The 12,126-nt window shown below is 31.4% G+C and overlaps 1 protein-coding gene across 15 annotated transcripts in view; it reads right to left on the minus strand.

Annotated features, from left to right (window-relative positions):
• LOC143253451 (uncharacterized) overlaps window positions 1–11,474 on the minus strand; it is a 47,594-nt gene extending 36,120 nt beyond the window's left edge. For 10 of the 15 annotated variants that reach the window (XM_076507373.1, XM_076507369.1, XM_076507365.1 and 7 more), the window contains exons 1-2: window positions 10,915–11,474; window positions 8,064–8,691 (exon numbers count right to left, since the gene is read on the minus strand). The gene's annotated coding sequence lies outside the window, so the exon portion shown is untranslated. The remainder of the gene's footprint in view (window positions 1–8,063; window positions 8,692–10,914) is intronic. The other 5 variants (XM_076507363.1, XM_076507361.1, XM_076507358.1 and 2 more) reach the window with 4 other exon arrangements.
• Window positions 11,475–12,126: the final 652 nt, after the last annotated feature.

A 12,126-nucleotide genomic window follows, 5' to 3' on the forward strand; every position in this document is an offset into this window, starting at 1 on the left:
TGTGTAAATGTTATACTAATACCAATAATAGACCTGGATGGAGAATGCTGTGTAAATGTTATACTAATACCAGTAATAGACCTGGATGGAGAATGCTGTGTAAATGTTATACTAATACCAGTAATAGACCTGGATGGAGAATGCTGTGTAAATGTTATACTAATACCAATAATAGACCTGGATGGAGAATGCTGTGTAAATGTTATACTAATACCAGTAATAGACCTGGATGGAGAATGCTGTGTAAATGTTATACTAATACCAGTAATAGACCTGGATGGAGAATGCTGTGTAAATGTTATACTAATACCAATAATAGACCTGGATGGAGAATGCTGTGTAAATGTTATACTAATACCAGTAATAGACCTGGATGGAGAATGCTGTGTAAATGTTATACTAATACCAATAATAGACCTGGATGGAGAATGCTGTGTAAATGTTATACTAATACCAGTAATAGACCTGGATGGAGAATGCTGTGTAAATGTTATACTAATACCAGTAATAGACCTGGATGGAGAATGCTGTGTAAATGTTATACTAATACCAGTAATAGACCTGGATGGAGAATGCTGTGTAAATGTTATACTAATACCAGTAATAGACCTGGATGGAGAATGCTGTGTAAATGTTATACTAATACCAATAATAGACCTGGATGGAGAATGCTGTGTAAATGTTATACTAATACCAGTAATAGACCTGGATGGAGAATGCTGTGTAAATGTTATACTAATACCAATAATAGACCTGGATGGAGAATGCTGTGTAAATGTTATACTAATACCAATAATAGACCTGGATGGAGAATGCTGTGTAAATGTTATACTAATACCAATAATAGACCTGGATGGAGAATGCTGTGTAAATGTTATACTAATACCAGTAATAGACCTGGATGGAGAATGCTGTGTAAATGTTATACTAATACCAGTAATAGACCTGGATGGAGAATGCTGTGTAAATGTTATACTAATACCAGTAATAGACCTGGATGGAGAATGCTGTGTAAATGTTATACTAATACCAATAATAGACCTGGATGGAGAATGCTGTGTAAATGTTATACTAATACCAGTAATAGACCTGGATGGAGAATGCTGTGTAAATGTTATACTAATACCAGTAATAGACCTGGATGGAGAATGCTGTGTAAATGTTATACTAATACCAGTAATAGACCTGGATGGAGAATGCTGTGTAAATGTTATACTAATACCAATAATAGACCTGGATGGAGAATGCTGTGTAAATGTTATACTAATACCAGTAATAGACCTGGATGGAGAATGCTGTGTAAATGTTATACTAATACCAATAATAGACCTGGATGGAGAATGCTGTGTAAATGTTATACTAATACCAGTAATAGACCTGGATGGAGAATGCTGTGTAAATGTTATACTAATACCAATAATAGACCTGGATGGAGAATGCTGTGTAAATGTTATACTAATACCAGTAATAGACCTGGATGGAGAATGCTGTGTAAATGTTATACTAATACCAATAATAGACCTGGATGGAGAATGCTGTGTAAATGTTATACTAATACCAGTAATAGACCTGGATGGAGAATGCTGTGTAAATGTTATACTAATACCAGTAATAGACCTGGATGGAGAATGCTGTGTAAATGTTATACTAATACCAGTAATAGACCTGGATGGAGAATGCTGTGTAAATGTTATACTAATACCAATAATAGACCTGGATGGAGAATGCTGTGTAAATGTTATACTAATACCAGTAATAGACCTGGATGGAGAATGCTGTGTAAATGTTATACTAATACCAGTAATAGACCTGGATGGAGAATGCTGTGTAAATGTTATACTAATACCAGTAATAGACCTGGATGGAGAATGCTGTGTAAATGTTATACTAATACCAGTAATAGACCTGGATGGAGAATGCTGTGTAAATGTTATACTAATACCAGTAATAGACCTGGATGGAGAATGCTGTGTAAATGTTATACTAATACCAGTAATAGACCTGGATGGAGAATGCTGTGTAAATGTTATACTAATACCAGTAATAGACCTGGATGGAGAATGCTGTGTAAATGTTATACTAATACCAGTAATAGACCTGGATGGAGAATGCTGTGTAAATGTTATACTAATACCAGTAATAGACCTGGATGGAGAATGCTGTGTAAATGTTATACTAATACCAGTAATAGACCTGGATGGAGAATGCTGTGTAAATGTTATACTAATACCAGTAATAGACCTGGATGGAGAATGCTGTGTAAATGTTATACTAATACCAGTAATAGACCTGGATGGAGAATGCTGTGTAAATGTTATACTAATACCAGTAATAGACCTGGATGGAGAATGCTGTGTAAATGTTATACTAATACCAGTAATAGACCTGGATGGAGAATGCTGTGTAAATGTTATACTAATACCAGTAATAGACCTGGATGGAGAATGCTGTGTAAATGTTATACTAATACCAGTAATAGACCTGGATGGAGAATGCTGTGTAAATGTTATACTAATACCAGTAATAGACCTGGATGGAGAATGCTGTGTAAATGTTATACTAATACCAGTAATAGACCTGGATGGAGAATGCTGTGTAAATGTTATACTAATACCAGTAATAGACCTGGATGGAGAATGCTGTGTAAATGTTATACTAATACCAGTAATAGACCTGGATGGAGAATGCTGTGTAAATGTTATACTAATACCAATAATAGACCTGGATGGAGAATGCTGTGTAAATGTTATACTAATACCAGTAATAGACCTGGATGGAGAATGCTGTGTAAATGTTATACTAATACCAGTAATAGACCTGGATGGAGAATGCTGTGTAAATGTTATACTAATACCAGTAATAGACCTGGATGGAGAATGCTGTGTAAATGTTATACTAATACCAATAATAGACCTGGATGGAGAATGCTGTGTAAATGTTATACTAATACCAGTAATAGACCTGGATGGAGAATGCTGTGTAAATGTTATACTAATACCAATAATAGACCTGGATGGAGAATGCTGTGTAAATGTTATACTAATACCAGTAATAGACCTGGATGGAGAATGCTGTGTAAATGTTATACTAATACCAGTAATAGACCTGGATGGAGAATGCTGTGTAAATGTTATACTAATACCAGTAATAGACCTGGATGGAGAATGCTGTGTAAATGTTATACTAATACCAGTAATAGACCTGGATGGAGAATGCTGTGTAAATGTTATACTAATACCAGTAATAGACCTGGATGGAGAATGCTGTGTAAATGTTATACTAATACCAGTAATAGACCTGGATGGAGAATGCTGTGTAAATGTTATACTAATACCAGTAATAGACCTGGATGGAGAATGCTGTGTAAATGTTATACTAATACCAGTAATAGACCTGGATGGAGAATGCTGTGTAAATGTTATACTAATACCAGTAATAGACCTGGATGGAGAATGCTGTGTAAATGTTATACTAATACCAGTAATAGACCTGGATGGAGAATGCTGTGTAAATGTTATACTAATACCAGTAATAGACCTGGATGGAGAATGCTGTGTAAATGTTATAAATACCAGTAATAGACCTGGATGGAGAATGCTAACTACCAGTAATAGACCTGGATGGAGAATGCAGTAATGTGTAAATGTGTAAATGTTATACTAATACCAGTAATAGACCTGGATGGAGAATGCTGTGTAAATGTTATACTAATACCAGTAATAGACCTGGATGGAGAATGCTGTGTAAATGTTATACTAATACCAATAATAGACCTGGATGGAGAATGCTGTGTAAATGTTATACTAATACCAATAATAGACCTGGATGGAGAATGCTGTGTAAATAGACCTGGATGGAGAATGCTGTGTAAATAGACCTGGATGGAGAATGCTGTGTAAATGTTATACTAATACCAGTAATAAAATGTTTGACAGATGAAATTTTCATGGCAGAGATAAACTCAACAGTTTTTAAGAACTCTGTTTCAGCTGGTGGTTCTAGCAATGTGCTTAGATATTTTTCTCTTGCAGCATAGTACAAAAAAGTCTTTCAGCTTGACTGAGATGAAATACTACTGAGGGGGTTAAACACAAGTAGTGAATGAGCTTCACAGACAGTGGTTTAGATACCATAGCATATAAACACATACTCAGTATTTGATTATGATACAAATAACCTTAATAAAGTGGATTAGGATATTTTTATTAACATAAAAAAAACAAAAAAAACAGTCAACCAAATACTTTCTTAACACTTTTTCATTGCAAAATAAAGTTTTTGAAGTACAAAAATTTTGGCTCTGAGTGTGACATTGGGAGTATAAGATACCATACATATGGTGAAACCTCATAATCTGCCCCATACCTATTACCTTACATGTAAATGGAAGTTGCAAAGGGGAGTGTTGGTGAAGGATCAATATAAAGTGATTAAAACCTGCATAATTTTAGGACTTTCCAAATGTAAATCTTTTGAGACTTCTTGAACCTACATGTTTTTCTGTCATGGTGAAAGATTAGTTTTATAATCAGCTCCACCTATCTCAAGCCACCTCAACTGAACAAGACCCAGGAAGTCAACCCACATTTCTCCCTGTTGTAAGTGGGTGCTGTGTGTATGAAAATCAGATAGGAGAATGAGGTTCGCACAAGTGTGCCAAATGATTGTTGGAGACAGAAGTGGGCAGCAGAGCCACATATAAATCAAATGGAAACCCATAAAAGTTCCTGGATCAGTATATCTAAATACCTTGGGCACATTCTATGGGCAAAAATGGGCACGAGTACACATTAAGCCTTTAGACTTGTTACTTGACAAGTATTTTGTTTATGAGCTTAAATATGCATTAAAACTCATAGATGAACTTTTAACCACAGTAATTCACCTGACCTTACAATGGAATCTAGAACCTTCTATGAAGGATTTGTATGGCTAACTTAGTTTGAACTAGTCAGCAGTTTTCCCCAAGCCTAATTCTGTTTGTTGGTAAGACTGACAGTATAACAAAAGATAATGGCTGACAGATACCAACTAATGATCAGCTCTCCATTACTCAGTTAGCAAAGGAGACAGATGCACTGAGATGAAGTTCCACTGACAATGGACAGTTAAGGTGATGCCCACTCAAACTCCATATCTAAATAATGTTGGGGAGTGGCATTGAAACTTATTTCTGTTTATTCCTTCAGTGCATGCATTTACCATATTTAATGAAGCATTCTAGTCTATAAACATGTTGATAGTTATTTTGGTTATGGCTTGATGTTTAGTTGAGTTTAGTATGCTTTTTTGGGTTATACATTGTAAAATATTTTATGTACATATCTCAGTAGTAAATCCTTTTACTCTCATTGTTGGTGTCATTGTTAAATAGTTTAATTTTGTATTGTTTCATTGGATATTGTAGTTTAATAGGTTAATGTTAAAGGACATTTTTTATTTTTAAATATTATGTGAAATATTGGCTTATTATCTGTATTAAATGATTTTCATATGCCTGCATAGTGTGTTAGATACCCAAGTTTAAAGAAGTAGGTAGTCACGATTAGTTTTGTTTTTATCATCATCATATGTTTTTAACATCAAAAGCCCCTTCCTTTGGTACTTTATTACTATCTTTGTTAATATGTGTTTTTGTCTATGTGTAACTGTGAATTGCTTTTTCTGTGTTACACAGTTTGTGCTACCCATGTGATGTGCATCTTTTTTAAGAATTAGGTGAAGTGAACATGCTCCTGAATCATGTTGCAAGTTTAAAAATGATTTTAAAGTTAAATATTGGTCTGAGAGAAAAAAATAAGTAGTGTGATATGCAGACACTTTGTATGTTTTCCACCTTTTACAGTGGCACTGAATTTCTTTTTAAAAAATTATAGTTTCCACACTGTTATGGTAGCCATAAGAAGTCGAGAGAGCAGGTTTTTTATTCTATTAGCTTCATTTCTTTATTCTCTTAGAAGGTAATGTCTTCTCTACCCACAAGAATATTTCAGTACTGTAGGATGTGTCCAAATTAGACAGGTTGGCATCGGAATATCCTTTCCTGGCTGACTACAACAATAATACAATATACTGCCAACCAATGCTGTGAAGACACAAGGTGATGCTGCTAACTGGACAAAGACAGCAAGTTTACATTTTGGATTTACAATTTTATTACGATTAGTCCAATAAAGATCCACATTAAGGAAACAAAGTCCATGGACTATTTACTGATCCAGCTATGGCAATCATCCATTTGTTTAAGCAGTCATACTTTTTTCATTTTGTTTTGTCTGAATAAAAATTGTTCTCATTGGCCTTTAAATATATCCAAACTGTTTATTTTTGAGGCAACTTAAACTTCAGTCAAACTATCAACTACAAAAATAGACTTTCCTTATTTCTTGATCAAATCTACTGTTACAACAGGTTTACCAACCTCATACTTGTCAGGAAATCATATTTTATCCACAATTTTAGTCTAGTTTTACATATTGTTGAAAAGTGTTTTCACATGACAGAAATCATAGCAAAAGATTAGCAGATTAGTAAATGACTAAGAGGTACATATGACATTAGCACATAAGCAGAGTTACTCGCATGGTCAACGAAGTAACAAAAACTTCTAACAATACATCACTACGTTAAAGAACAATTTAACAAAAAAGTCTAATAATTTTAATCATCACATCATTTATGGATTTTCAAAGAAAGATTACTCAAATCTAAGTTCCCTAGCAAAATGTAGAATATAAGATATAAACTACACACTTGCACTAATACAAAAAACTTCCTCATTTAAGAGTCCTATAGTAAAATATTCCTATTATAAATTAATTCCCAAAAAGGCATCAACTAGGAGGTTAACTTGTGTATCAAATATATAGAACATGTATATTAGCATTTGCAAACACAGTATAAATGGTTTGAGAAATGTATATAAAAGAACTCAAAAGTTTCAAAAAATTTAACTCTACAGAAATTTTTCTTAGAAATATCAAACTTAATAATCATACATCTACTCATGAGATCAAATATCAGTTACTCTGATATCATATAGATAACTCTACATCAGAAAGCATCAGGTCATAGACATGGAAACAATTACAAATAAGACTTTTAAGAAAAGTAAATGACTGATTCTTATATAATGTTTTAGAAAGGTTTTCTTACATTATTAAACTGTTAGAAGTCTCTAGCTAAGATTTTGTTTTGAATGAGTACATCCTTCCTGATATTGTAACTATCAAGATTTAAGTCCCAAAAAGATAACTTCCATCTTGTTACACTACTTAACTTGAATTCTCAAAAACCTGTCACAATGTATCAAGTCAGACAATTATTATTAAATTAGCATGACACTAGTTGAAAAGTTAAGACTAATAAATAACACAGAAATTTAGATGTAGAAAGAATGGGCATTTTTCTGATAGAATAATATGACTACTGGAGTTTTTTAAGAAACTGTTCCAAGTTGTTTTGTTAATTATTATTTATATCTCCAACTTAAGACAACTTCTTGGACAGTTCTGTGTCTTTTGTTCATTATTTATACCAAACATTTGGACAGCTTTTCAGAGATTTGTGTTTGTAAATTTTTGTTATTTTCAGAAAGTGAGAAAAGCCAATTCTTTTAGAACCCTATCTCTATGGGCCTATCTATGGTCTCAGGTCAAAGACCATATCATTGCATTTGTGGACTTGCCTTCAAAATTTTATTTAACTACTATTTCATAAATGTATGTCAATAAGTTTGGTATCAAATTATAGGTTATAATTCAAATGTTAGTATTATATAATAATTAATTTATTAATTTAAAAGTAAATATAAAAAAAAAATCCTAAATATCAATTTTTGTGTGTAACATGGTGTGTCGAATGCAGTATTGGTTTAGGTTAGATGTTTGTATGTCCAAGTAAAAAGTATATGGTTTTGTACAAACTAGAAATTGAAATTACCAATATTGGCAAGCTAGATTGCCAAATAAAAACCTGTTAAATCTTTTCTATTTACTGAGATATCACTTATATACTGAATCAAACACACTGGCTTCTTCCCATTTTTGGAAGCACTCACATACATTTACTTCTTTCTGTCCAATCAAAAGCTTAGAACATCTCCTTGGTGGCTTTCTCAACATAAATATTCAGTGCCAAGCCCGTTCTTCTAAAGTTTGGGTTCAAAAAGGTAAGATAAAACATTAGCAAGTTAAAATTTAATATTTTTAGACCCAAATATAGCTTAGTTACCAAGTTTAGTATGTTACAGTGGAATCCAATGTACTAACATACAAATTAATGATTTCTTGTTATTTCAAAATGTATATATAAACTTTAAAAAAATTATTTTGTTTCACATCCTTCACATGCAAATTTTGATGAGGCTTAGCAACCTACAGCAAGCAGCAAACAAGTTCAAAGTTTCAAACTAAAGAGGTAATTATTTTCTATAATTTTTTATTTGCTGTTTTATATTTTAAGAAAAATAATTGAAATTTAAACATTTTAAATAATAATAATAATAATACAAACCCACATTAAAATTAAAATTTGACTTCATTTTATGAAATATTATTCCTCTAAAATACAGCCAAGACAGGTCATTTACTGAAGGCTAGCTTTATATTCTTGGATATAGTAAGATTTGTTCACATGCACTGCATCAATGCAACTTCAGTAATGCTAGCCAGTCACAGCCAAAAGGTCAATCTAATAAAAATAATAAATACATATACATATTATAAAATTTAAGCTTTATAGACTAAACATCTGTATTTTTCTTATAATTTGTAGTAATTTAAAAATGAAAAAATATAATTTATAATTATTTTCTTTTTTAAGTTATGAAGTCAGTCATTTAATTAAACCAACCCAGTAATAAAAAGAATAGTGTATATATTATTTGATATTTAATATTTGATAATTATGTCAAGATTATAATGACCTTGGATGTAAAATTTGAAAATGTTTTAATGCATAGAAGTATTTTTAATCTTAAAATCAAAATTATTCTGCATGTTGGATAGTAAACATTCTGAAAGAAAACTTTTATGAGAAAATATTTAATTAAAAAATCTTAATAGCTAATTCAAAAACCTGATATTTTGTGTAGAAAAGCCTTGTAATGTTTACTTGTAAAGATACAGGTATATTATCAAAAATCATAATCACCCTCGTGGATGCTTTCATGGTTACAGGCTAGGTGGATTCCACCAAACTCATAATGAAAAGGTTAATGAGCAGGACCTTGTCAGTCTTACACAATGAGTTCCAATACCAAAATATGTAAATTTACACATTTTGAGAATTTGGAAATGTTTTATAAGAGCTGTCATATAAAGAGGGTCTGTTTCTAATAAGAGCTTAAAGCATCCTGTCTTGCAGCATCAACAAATTAATATTACTACTACATACAGATGATGTTTGAAGCAAATGCAGAGTGAAACTTTGGAAATTGTTTGAGGAAACAAATAATTTTTTATGTATATGATAATTCAGGATAACAGACAACCATAAAATAAGTATTATCCATTCACGTTAACTTTATTACTGGAAGCAGTATTCTCATCAGAACCAAATCCACAGAGATTAAAATTTTCTTAAAGGTATTACTGTTTTATAAATCTTCAAAATTATTTACTTAGACCAAAAAGTATAGGCATTCATAACTAGCACAGAAAATATAATGTGTAAATAACATGTCACTAATTACCTACATTTATTATGTATCAAGATCAGTACTTGCTAAAAAAATAATTTCTTTTCAGAGAGACTAGATGTATAAAAATAGCTTTTCACAAAATTATAATGTACCTTTCACAATTACTTAGCTAACACATAACACAAAAGGCATATTTTGTTATGCAGATATAGCAATAATTCCTAATGTCCATTCTCCATGAATTGATTAAAAATAAAATATTAGGTAGGTGTAGTTTTAAATGTTGTTTGACTGCAAAACAACACATAGCATAACATCTAAATAAAACAGGATAAATACATTTAACACATACTTATTAAATATTACTAATTAAAAAATGAACACTGGGATTATCTGAGAAAAAATTAAATAAGTGGACAAAAATGTTGATTTGTTAATAACAATTTTCTTAGTTAAAAAAAAATCCAATGGTTTTGCTGATTAAATGTAAGAACTTACAGTACACTATTTACTTTAATGAAATATCAAACTTCCTACTAAATTACTTCCTTGACTGTAATTTTCTAACTTATCCATTCAAATGTACAATGTAACATAAGTTTGCTATTAATAACACTATACTTGTAATTTATCAATAGAATTAGCAACAGACTGAAAAGGTATGACAAATATTCTCTACAAATATCAGTGAAAGTTAAAAGAAAGCCACAAATGTTTCTTCAGACATTACTCTATATTTTGTGACCCACTAAAGCTACTTTTCTTTTAGTTTATTTCAAGTTTAAATGTAAATCAATTCACAGATTATTACATCTTAAGTTATAATTTGTTACGATTTAAGCAAATACAAGTTCCATGGAATTATCTTTTGTCAGTTTCGAAATTGTCAACGAAAACTTGACGTACACATTTTCTTTTGACTCTTAATTTTCATGGTTTTGATAATAAAAATATTAGAAATTGTTCTACTAGTACGGCTAATAAGATATATTTTTTTATCCCTACTATTAGCAAAACTATATTACTATTACTACAGAAAGAACTATAGATCTTGTGAGAATTTAACGTTAAGCCTAATTAAAGCTAGGCCTATGGTGTAACTTCAAAGCGTAACTAGTAAAAAATCACTCGTCTTTAAAGTTTAACACAAACGTTAGCTTACACAATAATTAAGCATTCTGATAAAATTTTCTTATTTCAATTCATCAGTTTGCTCTAAATAAGAAAATTAACTGTTAAATTATTTAATGTGTACTGAAAGCTTCACATACTTGCCAATCGACCCTAAAGTTGTTCTTGTGGTCAACCAGACCTGAAGACAGAAGGTAAGAATTCTTTCTAAATACGCAGCCCAACAAGACGAACCATCTCAAATTGTGGCGCGGAAAATTTCGTTTAATTTATTACCGGAATCGAGCAATGATAAATAACATTTGCTTGCCAGATGCTACTCAGCTTTCGTGGATTATAAAACAACAAAAACGGTTATAGATCACAAAAGTTTCACAGTGACAGCTTCAATTCGCTCGAATAAAGTATAAGAGCCTTCGTCTCGTCTCATCCGATGAATACCACATCAAGTATAAAAAATAAAAAACTTTTCCAGACATATAAAAAAATGCCGTCGCTGCTCCATGGTATTCTCAATACTAGTTTGTGTTTGGCTACGGTTCGGCGAATGTTAAAATTTATAATTTTACTGGAATTGTTTAACTTGAGGTTTATTGATAAAGAATAGATAGATTTATTCAATCTTATACGTATTTGTCATTTTGTAATGTATTATTACTGAATATATGCAAAAATATGTTATAGTATAGACTTCTTTCTGTCCTTCGCCACACGTCGCTCAAACTTGAGGCTCCGCCTTATTTACATATGTTACTGCCATCTTGTGGTAAGGATTATAAAGATTAATTTTGTGGAAATAATCAAAATTGAGAAACATTAAAATTATTTCAGGATATTCATTTCTAACATTGCGTATATGTGTACATAATCACACACAGAAAAAAATATATCTACAAAATCACCACGTTAGGGCCGTGAATGGATTATAAAAGTGATGATCAAACTCTACTATTCGATCAGACAAAAGTTGGCGGGAGGTGCTGATGATTAGTTGCCTCCCTTCTAATCTATCAGTTTAAAAGCAGGCACGCCTGGCTCAGACGTTCTTACGTAGCTTTCCACGAATATTGGAAGACAAACAAATAAAACCATATTATGAATCCTCTCAAAAACATATTTGGAATAAAATATCATTCAAATACTTAAAAAATATCAAAACAAAATTTATAGGTGTCATTATAGGTAAATCAAATAATAATTGTCTTTATTTGAGAAGGGCTTTATGTGTGATGCCTTTACAATTATCAAATTAAATATAAAGGATATTGTTCATTGTTCTCTGACAATGGAAATATTTTCACAACTTCACTAAAATAATTCAAAATATCTTGTGTCTGATAATCTAAAATTCC

The sequence above is a fragment of the Tachypleus tridentatus genome, chromosome 6, assembly GCF_004210375.1.
Source record: "Tachypleus tridentatus isolate NWPU-2018 chromosome 6, ASM421037v1, whole genome shotgun sequence".
NCBI classification, from domain to species: domain Eukaryota; kingdom Metazoa; phylum Arthropoda; class Merostomata; order Xiphosura; family Limulidae; genus Tachypleus; species Tachypleus tridentatus.